Consider the following 12,894-nt stretch of genomic DNA (forward strand, 5'->3'; position numbering starts at 1 on the left):
CCTTTGAGACAAATCGGCTGGAGGAAGATGTATTGAATCTCGACACAATTTCAGTGTTCCATCATCATTAGCAGGCTCTGAACGTTACAGTTGGCAGTCCGTTTTGCGTCGGATTCGAATATCAGGACTCACAGGAGAACGACCATAAAGTGACCAAGGTAGCAGTAGACCCATGGAGACATGTCGGCTGGAGGGCGATGTATTAAATCTGGACTTATTTTGTGTTCCATCGTCATTACGAGGCCTTGAACGTTACAATTAACTATCAGTTTTGCGTCCGATTCGAAAATCTAGAGTCACTGGAGAACGATCATAAGGCGCCCGAGGCAATAAAATATCACCTTGAAGACAAGTCGGCTGGAGGCCGACGTATTGAATGTCGACGCAATTTGAGTGTTCCATCGTCATTAGCAGGCCCTTAACGTTACAATTAAATATCAGTTTTGCGTCGGATTCGAAAATCTAGACTCACAGGAGCAAGACCATCAGGTGCCAGACGCAGCAATAGACCCTTGCAGACAAGTCGCCTTGAGGACGGTGTATTGACTCTCGATGCAATTCGAGTGTTCCATCGTCATTAGGAGGCCCTGAACGTTACAATTAACTATCATATTTGCGTCGGATTCGAAAATCTAGACTCCCAGGAGAACGACAATTAGGTGCCACAGGCAGCAATAGACCCTTGGAGACAAATCGGCTGGAGGAAGATGTATTGAATCTCGACACAATTTGAGTGTTCCATCATCATTAGCAGGCTCTGAACGTTACAGTTGGCAGTCCGTTTTGCGTCGGATTCGAATATCAGGACTCATAGGAGAACGACCATAAAGTGACCAAGGTAGCAGTAGACCCATGGAGACATGTCGGCTGGAGGGCGATGTATTAAACCTCGACTTATTTTGTGTTCCATCGTCATTACGAGGCCCTGAACGTTACAATTAACTATCAGTTTTGCGTCCGATTCGAAAATCTAGAGTCACTGGAGAACGATCATAAGGCTCAAGAGGCAACAAAATATCACCTTGAAGACAAGTCGGCTGGAGGCCGATGTATTAAATCTCGACGCAATTTGAGTTTTCCATCGTCATTTGGAGTCCCTGAACGTTGCAATTAACTATCATTTTTACGTCGGATTCGAAAATCTAAACTCACAGTAGACTGGCGATTTGGTGCCCGAGGCAGCAATAGACCCTTGGAGACAAGTCGGCATGAGATTTAGTCTCGTTGCAATTTGAGTGTTCCATCGTCATTAGGATGTTCTGAACGTAACAATTGGCAGTCCGTTTTGCGTCGGATTCGAATATCTGCACTCACAGGAGAACGACCATAAGGTGAGCGAGGTAGCAATAGACCCTTGGAGACAAGTCGGCTGGAGAACGCTGTATTGAATATCGATGCAATTAGAGTGTTCCATCGTCATTAGGAGGTTCTGAACGTTACAATTGGCAGTCCGTTTTGCGTCGGAATCGAATATCTGCACTCACAGGAGAACGACCATAAGGTGAGCCAGGCAGCAATAGATCCATGAAGACAAGTCTTCTGGAGGCCGATGTATTGAATCGCTACGCAATTTGAGTGTCCCATCGTCATTAGGAGGCCCCGAACGTTGCAATTAACTACAAGTTTTGCGTCGGATTCGAAAATCTAGACTCACAGGAGACGAACCATATGGTGACCGAGGCAGCAATATCCCCTTGGAGACAAGTCGGCTGGAGGACGACGTATTGAATGTCGACGCAATTTGAGTGTTCCATCGTCATTAGCAGGCCCTTAACGTTACAATTAAATATCAGTTTTGCGTCGGATTCGAAAATCTAGACTCACAGGAGCAAGACCATCAGGTGCCAGACGCAGCAATAGACCCTTGCAGACAAGTCGCCTTGAGGACGATGTATTGACTCTCGATGCAATTCGAGTGTTCCATCGTCATTAGGAGGCCCTGAACGTTACAATTAACTATCATATTTGCGTCGGATTCGAAAATCTAGACTCCCAGGAGAACGACAATTAATTGCCACCGGCAGCAATAGACCCTTGGAGACAAATCGGCTGGTGGAAGATGTATTGAATCTCGACACAATTTGAGTGTTCCATCATCATTAGCAGGCTCTGAACGTTACAGTTGGCAGTCCGTTTTGCGTCGGATTCGAATATCAGGACTCACAGGAGAACGACCATAAAGTGACCAAGGTAGCAGTAGACCCATGGAGACATGTCGCCTTGAGGACGATGTACTGACTCTCGATGCAATTCGAGTGCTCCATCGTCAATAGGAGGCCCTGAACGTTACAATTAACTATCAGTTTCACGTCGGATTCGAAAATCTAGACTCACAGTAGAACGACCATAAGGTGTCCGAGGCTGCAATATCACCTTGAAGACATGCCGGCTGGGAGCCGATGTATTAAATCTCGACGCAATTTGAGTGTTCCATCGTCTTTTGGAGTCCCTGAACGTTACAATTAATTATCATTTTGGCGTTGGATTCGAAAATCTAGACACACAGGAGACGGACCATTAGGTGCCCGAGGCAGCAATATCCCCTTGTAGACAAGTCGGCTGGAGGACGATGTATTGAATCTCAACGCAATTTGAGTCTTTCATCCTCATTAGCAGGCCATGAACGTTACAATTAAAAATTAGTTTTGCGTCGGATTCGAAAATCTAGACTCACAGGAGACGGACCACATGGTGCCCGAGGCAGCAAAATCCCGTTGGAGACAAGTCGGCGCGAGGACGATGTATTGAATCTCGACGCAATTTTAGTGCTCCATCGTCATTAGTAGGCCCTGAACGTTACAATTAACTACAAGTTTTGCGTCGGATTCGAAAATCTAGACTCACAGGAGACAAACCATATGGTGACCGAGGTAGCAATCTCCCCTTGGAGACAAGTCGGCTGGAAGACGAGGTATTGAATCTCGACGCAATTTGAGTGTTCCATCGTCATTAGGAGGCCCTTAACGTTAGAATGAAATATCAGTTTTGCGTCGGATTCGAAAATCTAGACTCACAGGACCAAGACCATTAGGTGCCAGACGCAGCAATAGACCCTTGGAGACAAGTCGTCTGGAGGACGATGTATTGAATCTCGACGCAATTTGAGTTTTCCATCGTCATTTGGAGTCCCTGAACGTTGCAATTAACTACCATTTTTACGTCGGATTCGAAAATCTAGCCTCACAGGAGACGGACAATTAGATGCCCGAGGCAGCAATAGACCCTTGGAGACAAGTCGGCATGAGACTTAAACTCGTTGCAATTTGAGTGTTCCATCGTCATTAGGAGGTTCTGAACGATACAATTGGCAGTTCGTTTTGCGTCGGATTCGAATATCTGCACTCACAGGAGAACGACCATAAGGTGAGCGAGGTAGCAATAGACCCATGGACACAAGTCGGCTGGAGGACGATGTATTGAATCGCTACGCAATTTGAGTGTTCCATCGTCATTAGGAGGCCCTGAACGTTACAATTAACTATCAGATTTTGCGTCGGATGCGATAATCTAGATTCACAGGAGAACCACCATATGGTGCCCGAGGCAGCAATATCCCCTTGGAGACAAGTCTGCTGGAGGACGACGTATTGAATCTCGACGCAAATTGAGTGTTCTATCGTCATTAGGAGGCCATGAACGTTACAATTAACTATTAGTTTTGCGTCGGATTCGAAAATCTAGACTCACAGAAGAGCGACGATAAGGTGCCGAGGCAGCAATATCCCCTTGGAGACAAGTCGGCTGGAGAACGATGTATTGATTCTCGATGCAATTTGAGTGTTCCATCGTCATTAGGAGGTTCTGAACGTTACAATTGGCAGTTCGTTTTGCGTCGGATTCGAATATCTGCACTCACAGGAGAACGACCATAAGGTGAGCGAGGTAGCAATAGATCCATGGAGACAAGTCGGCTGGAGCACGATGTATTGAATCGCTACGCAATTTGAGTGTTCCATCGTCATTAGGAGGCCCTGAACGTTACAATTAACTATCAGATTTTGCGTCGGATTCGATAATCTAGACTCACAGGTGAACGACCAAAAGGTGCCCGAGGCAGCAATATCCCCTTGTAGACAGGTCGGCTGAAGGACGATGTATTGAATCTCGACGCAATTTGAGTGTTCCATTGTCATTAGGAAGCCCTTAACGTTACAATTAAATATCAGTTCGGTGTCGGATTCGAAAATCTAGACTCACGGGAGACGGACCATATGGTGCCCGATTCAGCAAGATCCCCTTGGAGACAAGTCGGCTGGAGGACGACGTATTGAATGTCGACACAATTTGAGTGTTCCATCGTCATTAGCAGGCCCTTAACGTTACAATTAAATATCTGTTTTACGTCGGATTCGTAAATCTACACTCACGGGAGAACGACCATAAGGTGCCCGAGGCAACAATAGACCCTTGGAGACATGTCGCCTTGAGGACGATGTATTGACTCTCGATGCAATTCGAGTGTTCCATCGTCATTAGGTGGCCCTAAACGTTACAATTAACTATCATATTTGCGTCGGATTCGAAAATCTAGACTCCCAGGAGAACGACAATTAGGTGCCACAGGCAGCAATAGACCCTTGGAAACAAATCGGCTGGAGGACGATGTATTAAATCTCGACACAATTTGAGTGTTCCATCGCCTGAACGTTGCAATTAACTATCATTTTTACGTCGGATTCGATAATCTAGACTCACAAGAGACTGACCATTTGGTGCCCGAGGCAGCAATAGACCCTTGGAGACAAGTCGGTATGAGATTTAATCTCGTTGCAATTTGAGTGTTCCATCGCCATTAGGAGGTTCTGAACGTTACAATTGGCAGTCCGTTTTGCGTCGGATTCGAATATCTGCACTCACAGGAGAACGACCATAAGGTGAGCGAGGTAGCAATAGACCCTTGGAGACAAGTCGCCTTGAAGACGATGTATTGACTCTCGATGCAATTCGAGTGTTCCATCGTCATTAGGAGGCCCTGAACGTTACAATTAACTATCAGTTTCACGTCGGATTCGAAAATCTAGACTCACAGTAGAACGACCATAAGGTGTCCGAGGCAGCAATATCACCTTAAAGACATGCCGGCTGGGAGCCGATGTATTAAATCTCAACGCAATTTGAGTGTTCCATCGTCTTTTGGAGTCCCGGAACGTTACAATTAATTATCATTTTGGCGTCGGATTCGAAAATCTAGACACACAGGAGACGGACAATTAGGTGCCCTAGGCAGCAATAGACCCTTGGAGACAAGTCGGCTGGAGAACGATGTATTAAATCTCGACTCAATTTGAGTGTTCCATCGTCATTAGGAAGCCCTCAACGTTACAATTAACTATCAGTTATGTGTCGAAATCGAAAATGTAGACTCACAGGAGAACGACCATAAAGGGCCCGAGGCAGGAACGGACGCTTGAAGACAAGTCGGCTGAAGGACGATGTATTGAGTCTCGACACAATTTCAGTGTTCCATCGTCATTAGGAGGCCCTGAACGTTATAATTAACTATCAGTTTCACGTCGGATTCGAAAATCTAGACTCACAGTAGAACGACCATAAGGTGTCAGAGGCAGCAATATCACCTTGAAGACAAGGAGGCTGGGAGCCGATGAATTAAATCTCGACGCAATTTGAGTGTTCCATCGGCTTTTGGAGTCCCTGAACGTTACAATTAATTATCATTTTGGCGTCGGATTCGAAAATCTAGACTCACAGGAGACGACCGCATGGTGCCCGAGGCAGCAATATCCCGTTGGAGACAAGTCGGCGCGACGACGATGTATTGAATCTCGACGCAATATGAGTGTTCCATCGTCATTAGGACGCCATGAATGTTGAAAATTAACTACAAGTTTTGCGTCGGATTCGAAAATCTAGACTCCCAGGAGAACGACAAATAGGTGCCACAGGCAGCAATAGACCCTTGGAGACAAGTCGGCTGGAGGACGATGTATTGAATCTCGACACAATTGCAGTGTTCCATCGTCATTAGGAGGCCATGAACGTTACAATTAACTATCAGTTATGCGTTGGATTCGAAAATCTAGACTCACAGGAGAACGACCATTCGATGCCCCAGGCAGCAATGGACACTTGGAGACAAGTCGGCTGGAGGCCGCTGTGTTGAATCACGACGCAATTTGAGTGTTACATCGTCATTAGGGGGCGCTGAATGTTGCAATTAACTATCAGATTCACGTCGGATTCGAAATTCTAGACTCACAGTAGAACGACCATAAGGTGTCCGAGGCAGTAATATCTCCTTGAAGACAAGCCGGCTGGGAGCCGATGTATTGAATCTCGACGCAATTTTAGTGTTCCATCGTCATTAGGAAGTCCTTAACGTTACAATTAAATATCAGTTTTGCGTCGGATTCAAAAATCTAGACTCACAGAAGAACGACGATAAGGTGCCGAGGCAGCAATATCACCTTGGAGACAAGTCGGCTGGAGGACGATGTATTGAATCTCGACGCAATTTGAGTTTTCCATCGACATTAGGAGGCCATGAACGTTACAATTAACTATAAGTTATGCGTCGGATTCGTTAATCTAGACTCACAGGGGACAGACCATATGGTGCCCGAGGCAGCAATATCCCCTTGGAGACAAGTCGGCTGGAGGACGACGTATTGAATCTCGACGCAATTTGAGTGTTCTATCGTCATTAGGAGGCCCTGAATGTTACAAGTAACTATTAGTTTTGCGTCGGATTCGAAAACCTAGACTCACAGAAGAACGACGAGAAGGTGCCGAGGCAGCAATATCCCCTTGGAGACAAGTCGGCTGGAGGACGACGTATTGAATCTCGACGCAATATGAGTGTTCCATCGTCATTAGGAATCCATGAACGTTACAATTAACCATCAGTTTTGCGTCGGATTCGACAATCTAGACTCACAGGAGGCGGACCATAAGGTGCCCGAGGCAGCAATACCCCCTCGTAGACAAGTCGGCTGGAGGACGATGTATTGAATATCGACGCAATTTGAGTGTTCCATCGTCATTAGGAGGCCATGAACGTTACAATTAACCATCAGTTTTGCGTCGGATTCGAAAATCTAGACTCACAGGAGACGGAGCATAAGGTGCCCGAGACAGCAATATCCCTTTGGAGACAAGTTGGCTGGAGGACGATGGATTGAATCTCGACGCAATTTGAGTGTTCCATCGTCATTAGGAGGCCCTGAATGTTACAATTAACTATCAGTTTCACGTCGGATTCGAAAATCTAGACTCACAGTACAACGACCATAAGGTGTCAGAGGCAGCAATATCACCTTGAAGACAAGGAGGCTGGGAGCCGATGTATTAAATCTCGACGAAATTTGAGTGTTCCATCGTCTTTTGGAGTCCCTGAACGTTACAATTAATTATCATTTTGGCGTCGTATTCGAAAATCTAGACTCACAGGGGACGGACCATTAGGTGCCCGAGGCAGCAATAGACCCTTGGAGACAAGTCGGCTGGAGAACGCTGTATTGAATCTCGATGCAATTTGAGTGTTCCATCGTCATTAGGAGGTTCTGAACGTTACAATTGGCAGTCCGTTTTGCGTTGGAATTGAATATCTGCACTCACAGAAGAACGACCATAAGGTGAGCGAGGTAGCAATAGATCCATGGAGATAAATCGGCTGGAGGACGATGTATTGAATCGCTACGCTATTTGAGTGTCCCATCGTCATTAGGAGGCCCTGAACGTTACAATTAACTATCAGATTTGCGTCGGATTCGATAATCTAGACTCACAGGAGAACGACCATAAGGTGCCGGAGGCAGCAATATCCCCTTGTAGACAAGTCGGCTGGAGGACGATGTATTGAATCTCGACACAATTTGAGTGTTCCATCGTTATTAGGAGGCCCTGAACGTTACAATTCACTATTAGTTTGCGTCGAATTTGAAAATCTAGACTCACAGAAATACGACGATAAGGTGCCCGAGGCAGCAATATCCCCTTGGAGACAAGTTGGCTGGAGGACGATGTATTGAATCTCGACGCAATTTGAGTCTTTCATCCTCATTAGAAGGCCATGAACGTTACAATTAAAAATTAGTTTTGCGTCGGATTCGAAAATGTAGACTCACAGGAGGCGTCCATAAGGTGCCCAAGGCAGCAATATCCCCTTGTAGACAAGTCGGCTGGAGGACGATGTATTGAATCTCGACGCAAATTGAGTGTTCTATCGTCATTAGGAGGCGCTGAACGTTACAATTAACTATCAGTTATGCGTCGGATCCGAAAATCTAGACTCACAAGAGAACGACCATAAGGTGTCCGAGGCAGCAATAGACCCTTGGAGACAAGTGGGTTGGGGGACGATGTATTGAATCTCGACGCAATTTGAGTGTTCCTTCGTCATTAGGAGTCCCTGAACGTTACAATTAACTATCATTTTTGCGTCGGATTCGAAAATCTAGACTCACAGGAGACGAACCGTATGGTGACCGAGGCAGCAATATCCCCTTGGAGACAAGTCGGCTGGAAGATGATGTATTGAATCTCGACGCAGTTTGAGTGTTCCATCGTCATTAGGAGGCCCTTAACGTTACAATTAATTACAGTTTTGCGTCGGCTTCGAAAATCTAGACTCACAAGAGAACGACGATAAGGTGCCGAGGCAGCAATAGACCCTTGGAGACAAGTTGTCTGGAGGACGATGTATTGAATCGCGACCCAATTTGAGTGTTCCATCGTCATTAGGGAGCCCTGAACGTTACAATTAACTATCAGTTTTGCATCCGATTCGAAAATCTGGACTCACTGGAGAACGACCATAAGGTGCCCGAGGCAGCAATAGACCCTTGGAGACAAGTCGTATTGAGGACGATGTATTGACTCTCGATGCAATTCGAGTGTTCCATCGTCATTTGGAGGCCCTGAACGTTACAATTAACTATCATATTTGCGTCGGATTCGAAAATCTAGACTCCCAGGAGAACGACATATAGGTGCCACAGGCAGCAATATCCCCTTGGAGACAAGTCGGCTGGAGGACGATGTATTGAATGTCGACGCAATTTGAGTCTTTCATCATCATTAGGAGGCCATGAACGTTACAATTAAAAATTAATTTTGCGTCGGATTCGAAAATGTAGACTCACAGGAGGCGGGCCATAAGGTGCCCGAGGCACCAATATCCCCTTGTAGACAAGTCGGCTGGAGGACGATGTATTGAATCAGGACGCAAATTGAGTGTTCTATCGTCATTAGGAGGCGCTGAACGTTACAATTAACTGTCAGTTATGCGTCGGTTCCGAAAATCTAGACTCACAGGAGAACGACCATAAGGTGCCCGAGGCAGCAATAGACCCTTGGAGACAAGTGGGTTGTGGGACGGTGTATTGAATCTCGACGCAATTTGAGTGTTCCTTCGTCATTAGGAGTCCCTGAACGTTACAATTAACTATCAGATTTGCGTCGGATGCGATAATCTAGACTCATAGGAGATCGACCATATGGTGCCCGAGGCAGCAATATCCCCTTGGAGACAAGTCGGCTGGAGGACGACGTATTGAATCTCGACGCAATTTGAGTGTTCTATCGTCATTAGGAGGCCCTGAACGTTACAATTAACTATTACTTTTGCGTCGGATTCGAAAATCTAGACTCACAGAAGAACGACGATAAGGTGCCGAGGCAGCAATATCCCCTTGAAGACAAGTTGGCTTGAGGACGATGTATTGAATCTCGACACAATATCAGTGTTCCATCGTCATTAGGAGGCCATGAACGTTACAATTAACTATGAGTTATGCGTTGGATTCGAAAATCTAGGCTCACAGGAGAACGACCATTCGATGCCCCAGGCAGCAATAGACACTTGGAAACGAGTCGGCTGGAGGCCGCTGTGTTGAATCACGACGTAATTTGAGTGTTCCATCGTCATTAGGGGGCGCTGAATGTTGCAATTAACTATCAGTTTCACGTCGGATTCGAAATTCTAGACTCACAGTAGAACGACCATAAGGTGTCCGAGGCAGTAATATCTCCTTGAAGACAAGCCGGCTGGGAGCCGATGTATTGAATCTCGACGCAAGTTTAGTGTTTCATCGTCATTAGAAAGTCCTTAACGTTACAATTAACTATCATTTTTGCGTCGGATTCGAATATCTAGACTCACAGGAGACGGACCACATGGTGCCCTAGGCAGCAATATCCCGTTGGAGACAAGTCGGCGCGAGGACGATGTATCGAATCTCGACGCAATTTGAGTGTTCCATCGTCATTAGGAGGCCCTGAGCGTTACAATTAACTACAAGTTTTGCGTCGGATTCGAAAATCTAGACTCACAGGAGCAAGACCATTAGGTGCCAGACGCTGCAATAGACCCTTGGAGACGTCGTCTGGAGGCCGATGTATTGAATTGCGACGCAATTTGAGTGTTCCATCGTCATTAGGAAGCCCTGAACGTTACAATTAACTATCGGTTTTGCGTCCGATTCGAAAATCTGGACTCACTGGAGAACGACCATAAGGTGCCCGAGGCAGCAATAGACCCTTGGAGACAAGTCGCCTTGAGGACGATGTATTTACTCTCGATGCAATTCGAGTGTTCCATTGTCATTAGGAGGCCGTGAACGTTACAATTAACTATCATATTTGCGTCGGATTCGAAAATCTAGAATCCCAGGAGAACGACAATTAGGTACCACAGGCAGCAAGAGACCCTTGGAGACAAATCGGCTGGAGGACAATGTATTGAATCTCGACACAATTTGAGCGTTTCATCATCATTATTAGGCTCTGAACGTTACAATTAGCAGTCTGTTTTGCGTCGGATTCGAATATCTGGACTCACAGGAGAACGACCATAAAGTGACCAAGGAAGCATTAGACCCATGGAGACAAGTCGGCTGGAGGACGATGCATTGAATCTCGACGCAATTTGAGTGTTCCATCGTCATTAGGAGGCCCTGAACGTTACAATTAACTATCAGTTATGCGTTGGATTCGAAAATCTAGATTCACAGGAGAATGACCATTCGATGCCAAAGGCAGCAATCGACACTTGGAAACAAGTCGGCTGGAGGCCGCTGTGTAGAATCACGACGCAATTTGAGTGTTCCATCGTCATTAGGGGGCGCTGAATGTTACAATTAAATATCAGTTTCACGTCGGATTCGAAAATCTGTACTCACAGTAGAACGAACATAAGATGTGCGAGGCAGCAATATCACCTTGAAGACAAGCCGGCTGGGAGCCGATGTATTAAATCTCGACGGAATTTGAGTGTTCCATCGTCTTTTGGAGTCCCTGAACGTTACAATTAATTATCATTTAGACGTCGGATTCGAATATCTTGACTCAGAGGAGACGGACAATTAGGTGCCCGAGGCAGCAATAGCCCCCCGGAGACAAGTCGGCATGACAATTGAATCTCGTTTCAATTTGAGTGTTCCATCGTCATTAGGAGGTACTGAATCATATAAATGGCAGTCCGTTTTGCGTCGGATTCGTATATCTGCACTCACAGAAGAAGGCCCATAAGGTGAGCGAGGTAGAAATAGACCCATGGAGACAAGTCGGCTGGAGGACGATGTATTGAATCGCTACGCAATTTGAGTGTTCCATCGTCATTAGGAGGCCCTGAACGTTACAATTAACTATCAGATTTGCGTCGGATGCGATAATCTAGACTCACAGGAGAACGACCATATGGTGCCCGAGGCAGCAATATCGCCTTGGAGACAAGTCGGCTTGAGGACGACGTATTGTATCTCGACGCAATTTGAGTGCTCTATCGTCATTAGGAGGCCCTGAACGTTACAATTAACTTTTAGTTTTGCGTCGGATTCGAAAATCTAGACTCACAGAAGAACGACGATAAGGTGCCCGAGGCAGCAAAATCCCCTTGTAGACAAGACGGCTGGAGGACGATGTATTGAATCTCGACGCAATTTGAGTGTTCCATCGTCATTAGGAGGTTCTGAACTTTACTATTGGCAGTCCGTTTTGCGTAGAATTCGAATATCTTGACTCACAGGAGAGCGACCATCAAGGGACCGAGGTAGCAGTAGACCCATGGAGACAAGTCGACTGGAGGACGATGTATTGAATCTCGACGCAATTTGAGTGTTCCATCGTCATTAGGAGGCCCTGAACGTTAGAATTAACCACCAGTTATGTGTCGGAATAGAAAATGTAGATTCACAGGAGAACGACCATAAGGCGCCCGAGGCAGCAGTGGACACTTGGAGACAAGTCGGCTGAAAGACGATGTATTGAATCTCGACGCAATTTCAGTATTCCATCGTTATTTTGAGTCCCGGAACGTTACAATTAACTATCGGTTATGCGTTGGATTCGAAAATCTACACTCACAGGAGGCGGACCAAAAGGTGAGCGAGGCAGCAATATCCCCTTGTAGACAAGTCGGCTGGAGGACGATGTATTTATTTCTCGACGGAATTTGAGTGTTCCATCGTCATTAGGAGGCCCTTAACGTTACAATTAAATATCAGTTTTGCGTCGGATTCCAAAATCTAGACTCACAGGAGCAAGACCATTAGGTGCCAGAGGCACCAATAGACCCTCGGAGGCAAGTCGGCTGGAGGACGATGTATTGAATCTCGACGCAAAATGAATGTTCTATCGTCATTAGGAGGCACTGAACGTTACAATTAACTATCAGTTATGCGTCGGATCCGAAAATCTAGACTCACAGGAGAACTACCATAAGGTGCCCGAGGCAGCAATAGACACTTGGAGACAAGTGGGCTGGGGGACGATGTATTGGATCTCGACGCAATTTGAGTGTTCCTTCGTCATTAGGAGTCCCTGAACGTTACAATTAACTATCATTTTTGCGTCGGATTCGAATATCTAGACTCACAGGAGACGGACCACATGGTGCCCTAGGCAGCAATATCCCGTTGGAGACAAGTCGGCGCGAGG

Source organism: Schistocerca americana, chromosome X (genome assembly GCF_021461395.2).
Source record: "Schistocerca americana isolate TAMUIC-IGC-003095 chromosome X, iqSchAmer2.1, whole genome shotgun sequence".
Taxonomy (NCBI): domain Eukaryota; kingdom Metazoa; phylum Arthropoda; class Insecta; order Orthoptera; family Acrididae; genus Schistocerca; species Schistocerca americana.